We start from the raw sequence: 10,155 nt of genomic DNA on the forward strand, positions 1-10,155 counted from the left end.
TTGGACATGCTTGCTTGCAAGGAGTTAGGCTAGATGAGCTGTGTTATCCCTTCCCACTACAAATCTATGAGCAGATGATAATAAAAAACGACACACACACAATCCTTGCTTTAATAGGCTGTAGACTGAGCAATTGTCCAAAGCCCTGGGAGAAGAGGGATGTTTTTGCCTAGTGCCGAAAGGTATGCAATGGAGGCATAGCCCCACGGGGGATAGTGTTTCGCAAATTGGGAGCCACCGCAAGAAAGGCCCCTTCTTGTGATTCAGGGATCACAGGGTCCAGGTCAGTTTCTATGGGGAGAGGCGGTCCCATAACAGTTGGAGCTTCAGGGCCCCCAAAACGCAGGTCCACCCCTGTCCCCATCCCAATGGGAATGGGGGGTTGTCCCAATGGGACGGGATGGGGGCCTGCAGGGCGCTTCATCTGCAAGGCTCAGCAGTGCAGAGTCAGGTCCTGTCTCCAGGAGCGTGTATAGAGGTTGCCGACTTTAAAAAAAAAAATATGGGAGGGGGTGTATGACTCTCCTCACAGAGAATCATAGAAGTGTAAATAACACAACTGGAGAGAGACCTGTTGGAATGTAATGTAAAAGTGCTGTCTAAAATGTATAAAATATTATTGGAATGGGAGACAAAGGATGAGCAGGTAAAATCCTCAATGATACATTGGGCAATAGGTATTGGTCATAATATAGACATGAAACTGTTATGAAAAATGTACCCCAAAATGCGTTGCCTTTTAAGAAGGACAGACGCGGGTCGGAAGCTCCAAAATTTGCACTAAGTTCAGCTCCGCCGGGAAAATGACAGAGACCACACGATGCTGTCAGGAAAAACAAACTGATCCCTTTATTGCAGAATGCAAAGCTACAGCTGTAGGGTCCCTGCCTCTGGAAAGAAGGAAGGAACCCCGGGAAATGGTGAAGTCCCCCTATATACCCTCCTGTTCATGCATGGAAATCTCTGGACTAGGAGGGAGGGGGAGACAAGGGCGACGGGGTGCGGAGATGACTCTTCCTTTCAGATGGAGAGATGTCAATCTCTCTTCTCCTGTCGTTGATGGTGCTCCCTGTTGTTTGGCAGGAAGGGCAATCAGTCAAGATGGGTGCAGAGGTGGGGCAGTTCCTGGCGATTTCCATGGGGTGGAAGTCCGCCCGGCAGTGTTTTCCTCCAGGCCATGGAAGGGTGGGCTACGTTGAGGATGGCAATTTATTTGAATAAAGTTGTCAAGCTAATCTTTCTATTGTCCGTGTCTTCCTTCGTTGGGTATGGGACGGTGATGGGGAGGTTTCAGGGGGGCTTGGGGTCAGAGAAGGGTTGCACAGAAAATAAGTATGGAAAACATTTCTAATACATCCTGACGTATACAGTTCTAAAATATAAAACAGTGGTTTTCTAATACAAAGAGATACTAACAAACCTATTTTCTAATACAGAGGAACACTAGTCTAATTAATCAAGAGTAATACTGAGGTTGTGGTTAGGTTCTTAGGCATATAGGGAGGGACGCCTTTCAAGGGATATAAGGGGTTTCTCACATTTAAGGCACATAAGGCCAGCAGACATATAATCACAAGAAGCAAGCATATAATCACGAGAAGGTAAAAGTTCATAGCAAGTTTGTATAAGGTTTGTATAAAATGGTAAGGCTGTATAAAAATGGGCTGCGTTACTTGGTGGAGTTTATGATAATTGTCTGTGATAATTGTCTAGGCGAGGGTTGCATATGCTTGTCCTTAGGCGAAGGGGAAATGCAGATGTCTAGGCAAGGGTTGCATATGCTTGTCCTTAGGCGAAGGGGAAATGCAGAGTTTATGTTGGATTTTAGGAGGTGTTTGAATATGTTAATCCCTGCGGAGGGGGTGCGGGTCTGTGGAGGGAAGGAGAGCCAAGCTGTGGCGGCGAAATGGTGGTGCGAAGGACTCTGGGTAGCCGTAGCTGTCAAGCTGTGGTTACCCCTCTCTGTTCATTAATAATGGTGTCCTGCAACCCCCCCAATATGATTTTATAACAGTGTCCCCTCTCTGAGGCAATATTGTTGTGTAACAACCAATCATTGCCTCATATAATCGACAGTGACGCATTCTCCATTTCACTGTATGCAGCAGTATTCTAGCACTTATGGGAAAAACAAGTGGTCTATGCTTTACATTTACCAGAAGATCCACCAATATTGACTGGAAAGCGTAGTTTGTTTGTTTGTTTTTACCTTTTTGTGTGTTGTCAGGTGTCAAAGCTAGCTCTCCTCTGGTCTCACACCTCCATCATGGCACAGCAGCAACAATCCCTGGTGAATCCCCTTAGGGCTTTCATATCGACCATGTCACCTGGCACTCACCATAGCTGCCACAGGTTTGGACATGTCATGAGAGAGATGCCTTTGCCTTGGGCTTTCTATGGGATTTTTTTATTATAGGCTCTGGTCTTGCACTGTAGTAGGGAGTTGCTCAGTTACTCTTAAAGGGAGAAAGCTACTTGCACCTTGGATTCACTTGCCCAATTAGAACTGACCCAATTATAATTTATACAGCCCCATAAAAACCATTCTGAAAAGGGCACATGTCCAAATTGGTCAATTTAATTCTATAAGGAATCATTCCAGGTAAATCAAGGCATATACACCTTCTTGTATCTGCTGGTTTCATGAATCCTGAAACTGCTTCTTGGTAAAAAGAAGGCTGGCACACTACAAAGTGCCAGGTGAGATAAGGAAATGTGGTCATAAATTGATCTAAATCTCAACAATGGACTATGCAATCGCCTGATCTTTTAGAAAACATGAGTCCTCCATTGGGCGAGTCCTCCATTGGGCGTATAAGGAATAATACCACCATTGGGTGCATAAGGAATGTTACACTATACAATAACTAACTATACATAAAACATGAAAGCAATTACACACAAAAATGCCCCCCCCCCTTTTGTGGAAATAACATATACTTGTCAGACATAGGTCAAGGTTTCTGCAGAATATCACGTAACATAAAACATAATTATATATCAGTTGCACAATCTTGAGGGCACAGTCTAAAATAAAAAAAGAAATATCCTTGTAACTCATTCCCCCCCCCTTGTCCGTCCCATTTGACACATTTCAGCATTCCTACATAATAACACATAATGCATAAAACCTTCGCATTGTTAAGTCTACACCATTTGTATATCTTGAGGCAATTGGGTGAACTTGAGATAATTCTTGCTGCTTTTGCATGTATTTCCAACCTTGGGCACAAGGGCTTTTCTTGTCTGCCTTTGAGTCACTGGGAGGAAGTTAACAGCACTTCTAAACCTTGCTGAAACATTATAGCTAAGAGATAAAATGCCCTTCATAATTCAATTACTTAGTTTCTCAAGTCTTTTATGGGAATAAATTGTTGCGGCCACTGTGATGCATTGGCAGGTTGGTAAGGTGGTGAGGGGATGGTATTAGCATTTGATTTCCTGTAAAACATCCTTTTGAAAATAGGCCTGTAGGGGGTTGGGGCCTGAAGATATAATTAGTTAAATAATAATAATAATAAAGGGGAAAATATTCTATAAAGTTCTTCTTGGGAAGCTGCAAATAATATGTGATCATAGTTAAGCATTTTATTCATTTAAATATTATTATTATCATTCATATTTAATTACTGCTGTTATTGTCTACTCAGTCTGTTTAATTTACTTCACCTAGTTTGGCTGTGGAGGACAACAATTTTGTTAATTAGGACACAATTGATAAGTTATTAACATTTTCCATGTGTGGTTCTGAATTCTCTTGGAGGTTCGCGTATCCTGTTTGAAAGGGATTATTATTACTATTATTATTTACAGGAAAGAATGACTTAGATGCTACATTCGTATGTACAGGAAGAAAAAGTAGAAATAGAAAAAATGCATAAATAAAAACAAAATGATATTTAGATTACCACTCAAACAACAATTTTTTTTTTTAAGAAGGACTTGACACAAAAATCTCAGATTTAAAAAAAATTATTATCAAATAATATGAAGACATTATAAAGACCATACAGGTTAATATTGGCATTCCACGTGATGGACTGATGGACATGCCCCAAAATATAACAAAACAAAACACTGACATATGAGGAACCAAAATAAATAAATAAATGCTAAAACACACAATTTCTAATAATGAGCATCTCAAATGAAAATAAAGAGTAGCAATCTAAAGTTGTACAAGTATGGTTAGATTAATTTCATAGACATAATGGAAAAACTGATTTAATAAATGGAAGCAGATTATTTGTAAGCTAAAGAGAAGCGTCAAAGCCAAAGAGAAATAATAAAAGAGGAAAAAGGAAATTACTGTTTGTATCACTTCACTCCCCCCCCCTTTTTTTTTTGCTGTGGGAGAAAGGAAAAAATAAACACTTGTTACTGGAGTTTAGTCTTCTTAAAGGTTCACATATCCTTTAGAAATGTTCTTCCTGGGAAAGCTGTGAGAATAATTTTTGCATGTTAGGTTGGAACTTTGCAAGGGGGGAGGTTATGCAGGAGTTAATGCTTGGGGTGAAATGCAAATGCGAGATAAGTATCTGAAGGTGCTTCCTGAATACCCATTGGAAAGGGGGAGCAGACCCTTGGTTTGCATAGTCTGGAGTTTTTTTTCTAAGCCCTTGACTAAAATCACAATCAGTATCCTGTTGAAAGGGGAAACAAACAACAACAAAAAGTACTCAAGCGATGAAAGTACTCAAGCGATGAACTCAAAGTGGGAGTGCTGAGATATTTACCTCTGGAAAGAATTTTGCATATTAGATTTGGAATGATGGTCCAACACTTGACCCTTTTGTTTTCTCAAGTGACCCCCTGGAGTCAAAGACACATAAGGAAATTTAAACAAATTTTCCCCTGCATGGCACAGGCCCTTCAGCATTTGGTTGCTGTTTTTGTTTTGTTTTGTTTTTAACCTCCTTTTTCTCTCTATTTTTCTCTTCAAGCTGGCATAGCCTCTGTGCATGTACAAAGTTCATGATTCAGAAATCCATTGTACCACTTGAAAGTGTTGCTGGTGTTGGCTAAATTACCATTTGAATAGAGGAAGGGAAGGGTGAATAGGTTAGATTTTACACAGAAACCCAACAATTTACACTTCCACCAAACCAGCAACAAAAAGTGGTCAAATTAAATTATTTTTGGTCAGTTTAAATCCATTTCTATAGCTTTTGTGTCCTGAGATATTTCTGACACCTCTTACTTCCTGTTCCTTGCTGCTTAGGAAGCAGGCTTATAAATCTTAAACTTTAAATATATAAAACTTCAACATCCAGACAACCCAATGTTTTCACAGACAACCCAACCCAATACTTTCACAAGAAAGCTGCAATAAAAGTTTGGTCAAATTAAACTCCTTAATGAAGTCATGGCACTAATTAGCCATGTTTACTGTACTATATAAACATCTCATACCCCAGGCAAAATAAATCTTGATTTGCCCCCTTTATCTACAGGGTTCGGGGTGAATTCGTAATTGCAAATGTTTTCGTTTGTTTTTAATTAATTTATTACAGCCATGGCAGACTAAATTCTCTGCCCCCTTATCTATGGGTGATATGGCCAGAGCAGACTTAATGATATTCAACATTCTCACTCATCTCAGCCTCACCATCTTCCAGACTAATTCTTCTGGCCTTTATGTACAGGGATGGTCAAGGCTCATTCTGCTTGATTATGAATTTGTATGTGCTTGAACTGTTGGGTGGAGTTTTGCAGTTAAAAAATAGCTGACAATATGGTGGGGGGGGGGGGAAAACACCAGACATTCATTTCCAATGTATGATATACCATCTCTACCTCTTTCTAAGTGGCACCTCAAACTCTTCATGCCAAACTTTAAAAATCTGTCTTTCCATCCTTCTCCACCAAAGAGTAAAGCTTGACTGAATTCAGGCCATTTCACTAAGCCACCAGAGTTTAAACTCACTTTTCAGTGCTTGAGTAATCTAGTCCACCCCTTCTGAAATATGGGGATCTCAACACTATCACCGCCCTTAGGATACACATACATTTGAGTACAGATGCCTGACTGGGAAGGAAACACGGGCTATGCCCTATCACGGAAGCACACGTGTGTACTAAGGGAAAAATAAGGAAGGGGAAGATTAAAAGTACCAACGTTATATAGAAGCCTTTAGCAAATCTTAAGATTGGATAAAGATTGGGAAATGTTCAAGACTTTCATATGTGCTTAAACTTTAAACCTTAATAGAGAAAGTGATAAAAACTTATATAATCACTCCATAACAACAATGACACTCTTGTTCCAACTCTGAAAACCAATAATCTTTCCTTGCCAGAAAGCAGAGCTGGGCTGAATTTCAACCCATCACCACATCAGACACATTGCCTTTCACATAGCTCTAAAATGGAAGTTAGAAGGGACCCTGAGGTCATTTAGTCTAACCCTCTAAGATACAGGATTCACAAGATTTGAATGAAAATACCAACTTTATACAGAACCCTTTAGCAGATGAGTTTTTTTCCTTAAGAGACTGATATCAGGAGCCCGACAATAACCCTTCTGTCCAACACAATCAAAGTTAAAACTAGACTCAGATAGACAATTCCTGGCTATGGAAGCTCTACTTTTGACAAACAAATCACCTTTATAGGAATAGCTGTTCAATTTTCCTTTAGTCAATATTCCTCTAGTCACTTGGAGAAAGACTCCCCTTTGTAGCCTCTCTCAATAACAACATTTGCACACCTCATTCTCATATTTATCATGTTTAAGATTGATTGGTTCAACATTGTTTCTTTATACTAGAAATTTAAAACAAGTTGGCAGTTTTAACTATGCACACTTAAGAAGGCAGTCTATGGATGTTGTGGCCAATCTAAACACAACCCCACAACATTTCTAAACATTGAGTACATCTCTTATCCACTTATAGCTGGAGTTTATGAAGTGAATATTTTCAAGTTTCGAAATTTTTTTCAAAGCATTGAGCAAGCATTTTCAAAGTTACAACTCTTTATTTTCTTCCATCCTGCCCCTCTTTTCTGTTGAAAAATGGGTAGGTACACACACACACACCTCTTTATACTTTTGGAGAGAGAAAAAAAACCCTTCTACAGCCTCTTTAAAACAAACCTTTACACACTACTTCCACTCTTTTTAATATTTGCCATGTTTTTGGGTTGATCAAGCCCTTACATAAAAATTATTTAAGCAAGCTTGCATTTTGTTTTGGTTTTTCCTTTTGTTTTGTTTTTAGACCCTGAAACATTTCTTAAATACAATTGGAGGCGTTTATCAGAGTTCAGACGGGAAGTAAGCTCTCCTTGGGCTTATTTCTCCCCTGAAGCCTGCAGAGTTGTCTCTTTGGACAGGGGTGCACCCATTTTTGCCCTGGTCAGTCTCCGAAGGGGCACTTGCGCAAGTTCTAGCCCTGGGCAGTCTCCGACGGGGCTGTGGGGTCTCTCGGGGTTCTGGGGACTCCTTGGGAACGTGGGGCACGTCTAAGGAAAGTGGACAGACTCCGATAGGAAAGTGGACCGACTCCGATAGGAAAGTGGGCTTGGGAAGGTTTGCTAAAGGGCTCTCTAAGGGAAAAATGGGGTTTGGAAAGTCTCCTTAGGAAAACGTTCTAGGAAAGTGGGCACACTCCGAGGAGGACTCTTATTCCCACCCACAATTTAATAGTGCCACAGCAATCTCCCTGCCTCTTGCTCTCTAGACTCAGGTCCTACTGAACGCTTGCCTACGCAATGCCAGATCGGACCTGAGGAATGAAAAGTAGGAAAAGGGAACGGGCGCACTTGCAATCTCTGGTCATGGGTCATACCTAACAAAAGGTCGCCATGGCAGAGGGGCGTCTTCACCCGGGATAGCTAAGCGAGAGAAGGGAGAGTTGCCAAGGCTCGCTATCTGGGCAAAACTCCGACGGACAACAAGCCTTGGGGAGGAAAAGGGCAGCCGCAAAACCTTCCAGCCTGGGCAGACTCCGACGGGCTTTGGGTTTTTTTGGCTATGAAAAATAGGAAAGAGTTTGATTGCTGTGACAATTCCCACCCCGAAAAGCCAATTTCCCTATTGATACTCACGTCGCAGCGCGCTGCCTTCTTTTCCTGAAGCTTGGTCACCTCGCAACAATCAGGAGAAGAAAAATCTTGTAAAATCAACCCCCACGGCCGTCTGGATCCTGTTTGTTTTCCCTGTGTGGTCCCGCTAAGGATCCCAGTTAGGCCAGAACTCCAGGGACAGTCGGGGAAGGGGATCCCCCCTGCAAATGGCTGGGTGCGCTTGGGCTCCCCAACCACGGCGCCCCAAGAGTACGGCTAAACGGAGTCTCCTGCCCTGGCTCGCCATATTGTTATGAAAAATGTACCCCAAAATGCGTTGCCTTTTAAGAAGGACAGACGCGGGTCGGAAGCTCCAAAATTTGCACTAAGTTCAGCTCCGCCGGGAAAATGACAGAGACCACACGATGCTGTCAGGAAAAACAAACTGATCCCTTTATTGCAGAATGCAAAGCTACAGCTGTAGGGTCCCTGCCTCTGGAAAGAAGGAAGGAACCCCGGGAAATGGTGAAGTCCCCCTATATACCCTCCTGTTCATGCATGGAAATCTCTGGACTAGGAGGGAGGGGGAGACAAGGGCGACGGGGTGCGGAGATGACTCTTCCTTTCAGATGGAGAGATGTCAATCTCTCTTCTCCTGTCGTTGATGGTGCTCCCTGTTGTTTGGCAGGAAGGGCAATCAGTCAAGATGGGTGCAGAGGTGGGGCAGTTCCTGGCGATTTCCATGGGGTGGAAGTCCGCCCGGCAGTGTTTTCCTCCAGGCCATGGAAGGGTGGGCTACGTTGAGGATGGCAATTTATTTGAATAAAGTTGTCAAGCTAATCTTTCTATTGTCCGTGTCTTCCTTCGTTGGGTATGGGACGGTGATGGGGAGGTTTCAGGGGGGCTTGGGGTCAGAGAAGGGTTGCACAGAAAATAAGTATGGAAAACATTTCTAATACATCCTGACGTATACAGTTCTAAAATATAAAACAGTGGTTTTCTAATACAAAGAGATACTAACAAACCTATTTTCTAATACAGAGGAACACTAGTCTAATTAATCAAGAGTAATACTGAGGTTGTGGTTAGGTTCTTAGGCATATAGGGAGGGACGCCTTTCAAGGGATATAAGGGGTTTCTCACATTTAAGGCACATAAGGCCAGCAGACATATAATCACAAGAAGCAAGCATATAATCACGAGAAGGTAAAAGTTCATAGCAAGTTTGTATAAGGTTTGTATAAAATGGTAAGGCTGTATAAAAATGGGCTGCGTTACTTGGTGGAGTTTATGATAATTGTCTGTGATAATTGTCTAGGCGAGGGTTGCATATGCTTGTCCTTAGGCGAAGGGGAAATGCAGATGTCTAGGCAAGGGTTGCATATGCTTGTCCTTAGGCGAAGGGGAAATGCAGAGTTTATGTTGGATTTTAGGAGGTGTTTGAATATGTTAATCCCTGCGGAGGGGGTGCGGGTCTGTGGAGGGAAGGAGAGCCAAGCTGTGGCGGCGAAATGGTGGTGCGAAGGACTCTGGGTAGCCGTAGCTGTCAAGCTGTGGTTACCCCTCTCTGTTCATTAATAATGGTGTCCTGCAACCCCCCCAATATGATTTTATAACAAAACCATGGGAACGATTGTGGAATGTGGATATAAAATCGACAGCATGCTGTGGTTTAAGAGAAAAGCATATAAAAATGTTATATCGATGGTATCTAACACTGAGTAAATTGGCAAAAACGTATAAATCAAAATCAAATATGTGTTGGAAATGTAAAAAGAAAGGTTATTTTTATTATATGTGGTGGTCTTGTAGTAAGGTTAAGGCTTACTGGGGGAATAATTTATAATGTAATGAATTGAAAAGGATGTTTAAAATAATGCTTGTTTAAAAAAAGAAGAAGCTTTTCTTTTGGGAATTATAGGGACAGAACTACCTAAACCGTATAGAAACTTATTCATGTATAAGTTGGCAAGCACGTTACTTGCCCAAAAATGGAAAAAAGCCGAAGTCCCAGCAAAAGAAGAATGGATACAAAAACTTGCAGAATATACAAAATGTACCAGAAGAATTAAGAAATAAAGAGCATATAAATTTAAAGTGGATGAATAAATGAGAATATTAAGTTAATTTCGATATGCAGAAGGTGTT

The sequence above is a fragment of the Zootoca vivipara genome, chromosome 2, assembly GCF_963506605.1.
Source record: "Zootoca vivipara chromosome 2, rZooViv1.1, whole genome shotgun sequence".
NCBI classification, from domain to species: Eukaryota; Metazoa; Chordata; class Lepidosauria; order Squamata; family Lacertidae; genus Zootoca; species Zootoca vivipara.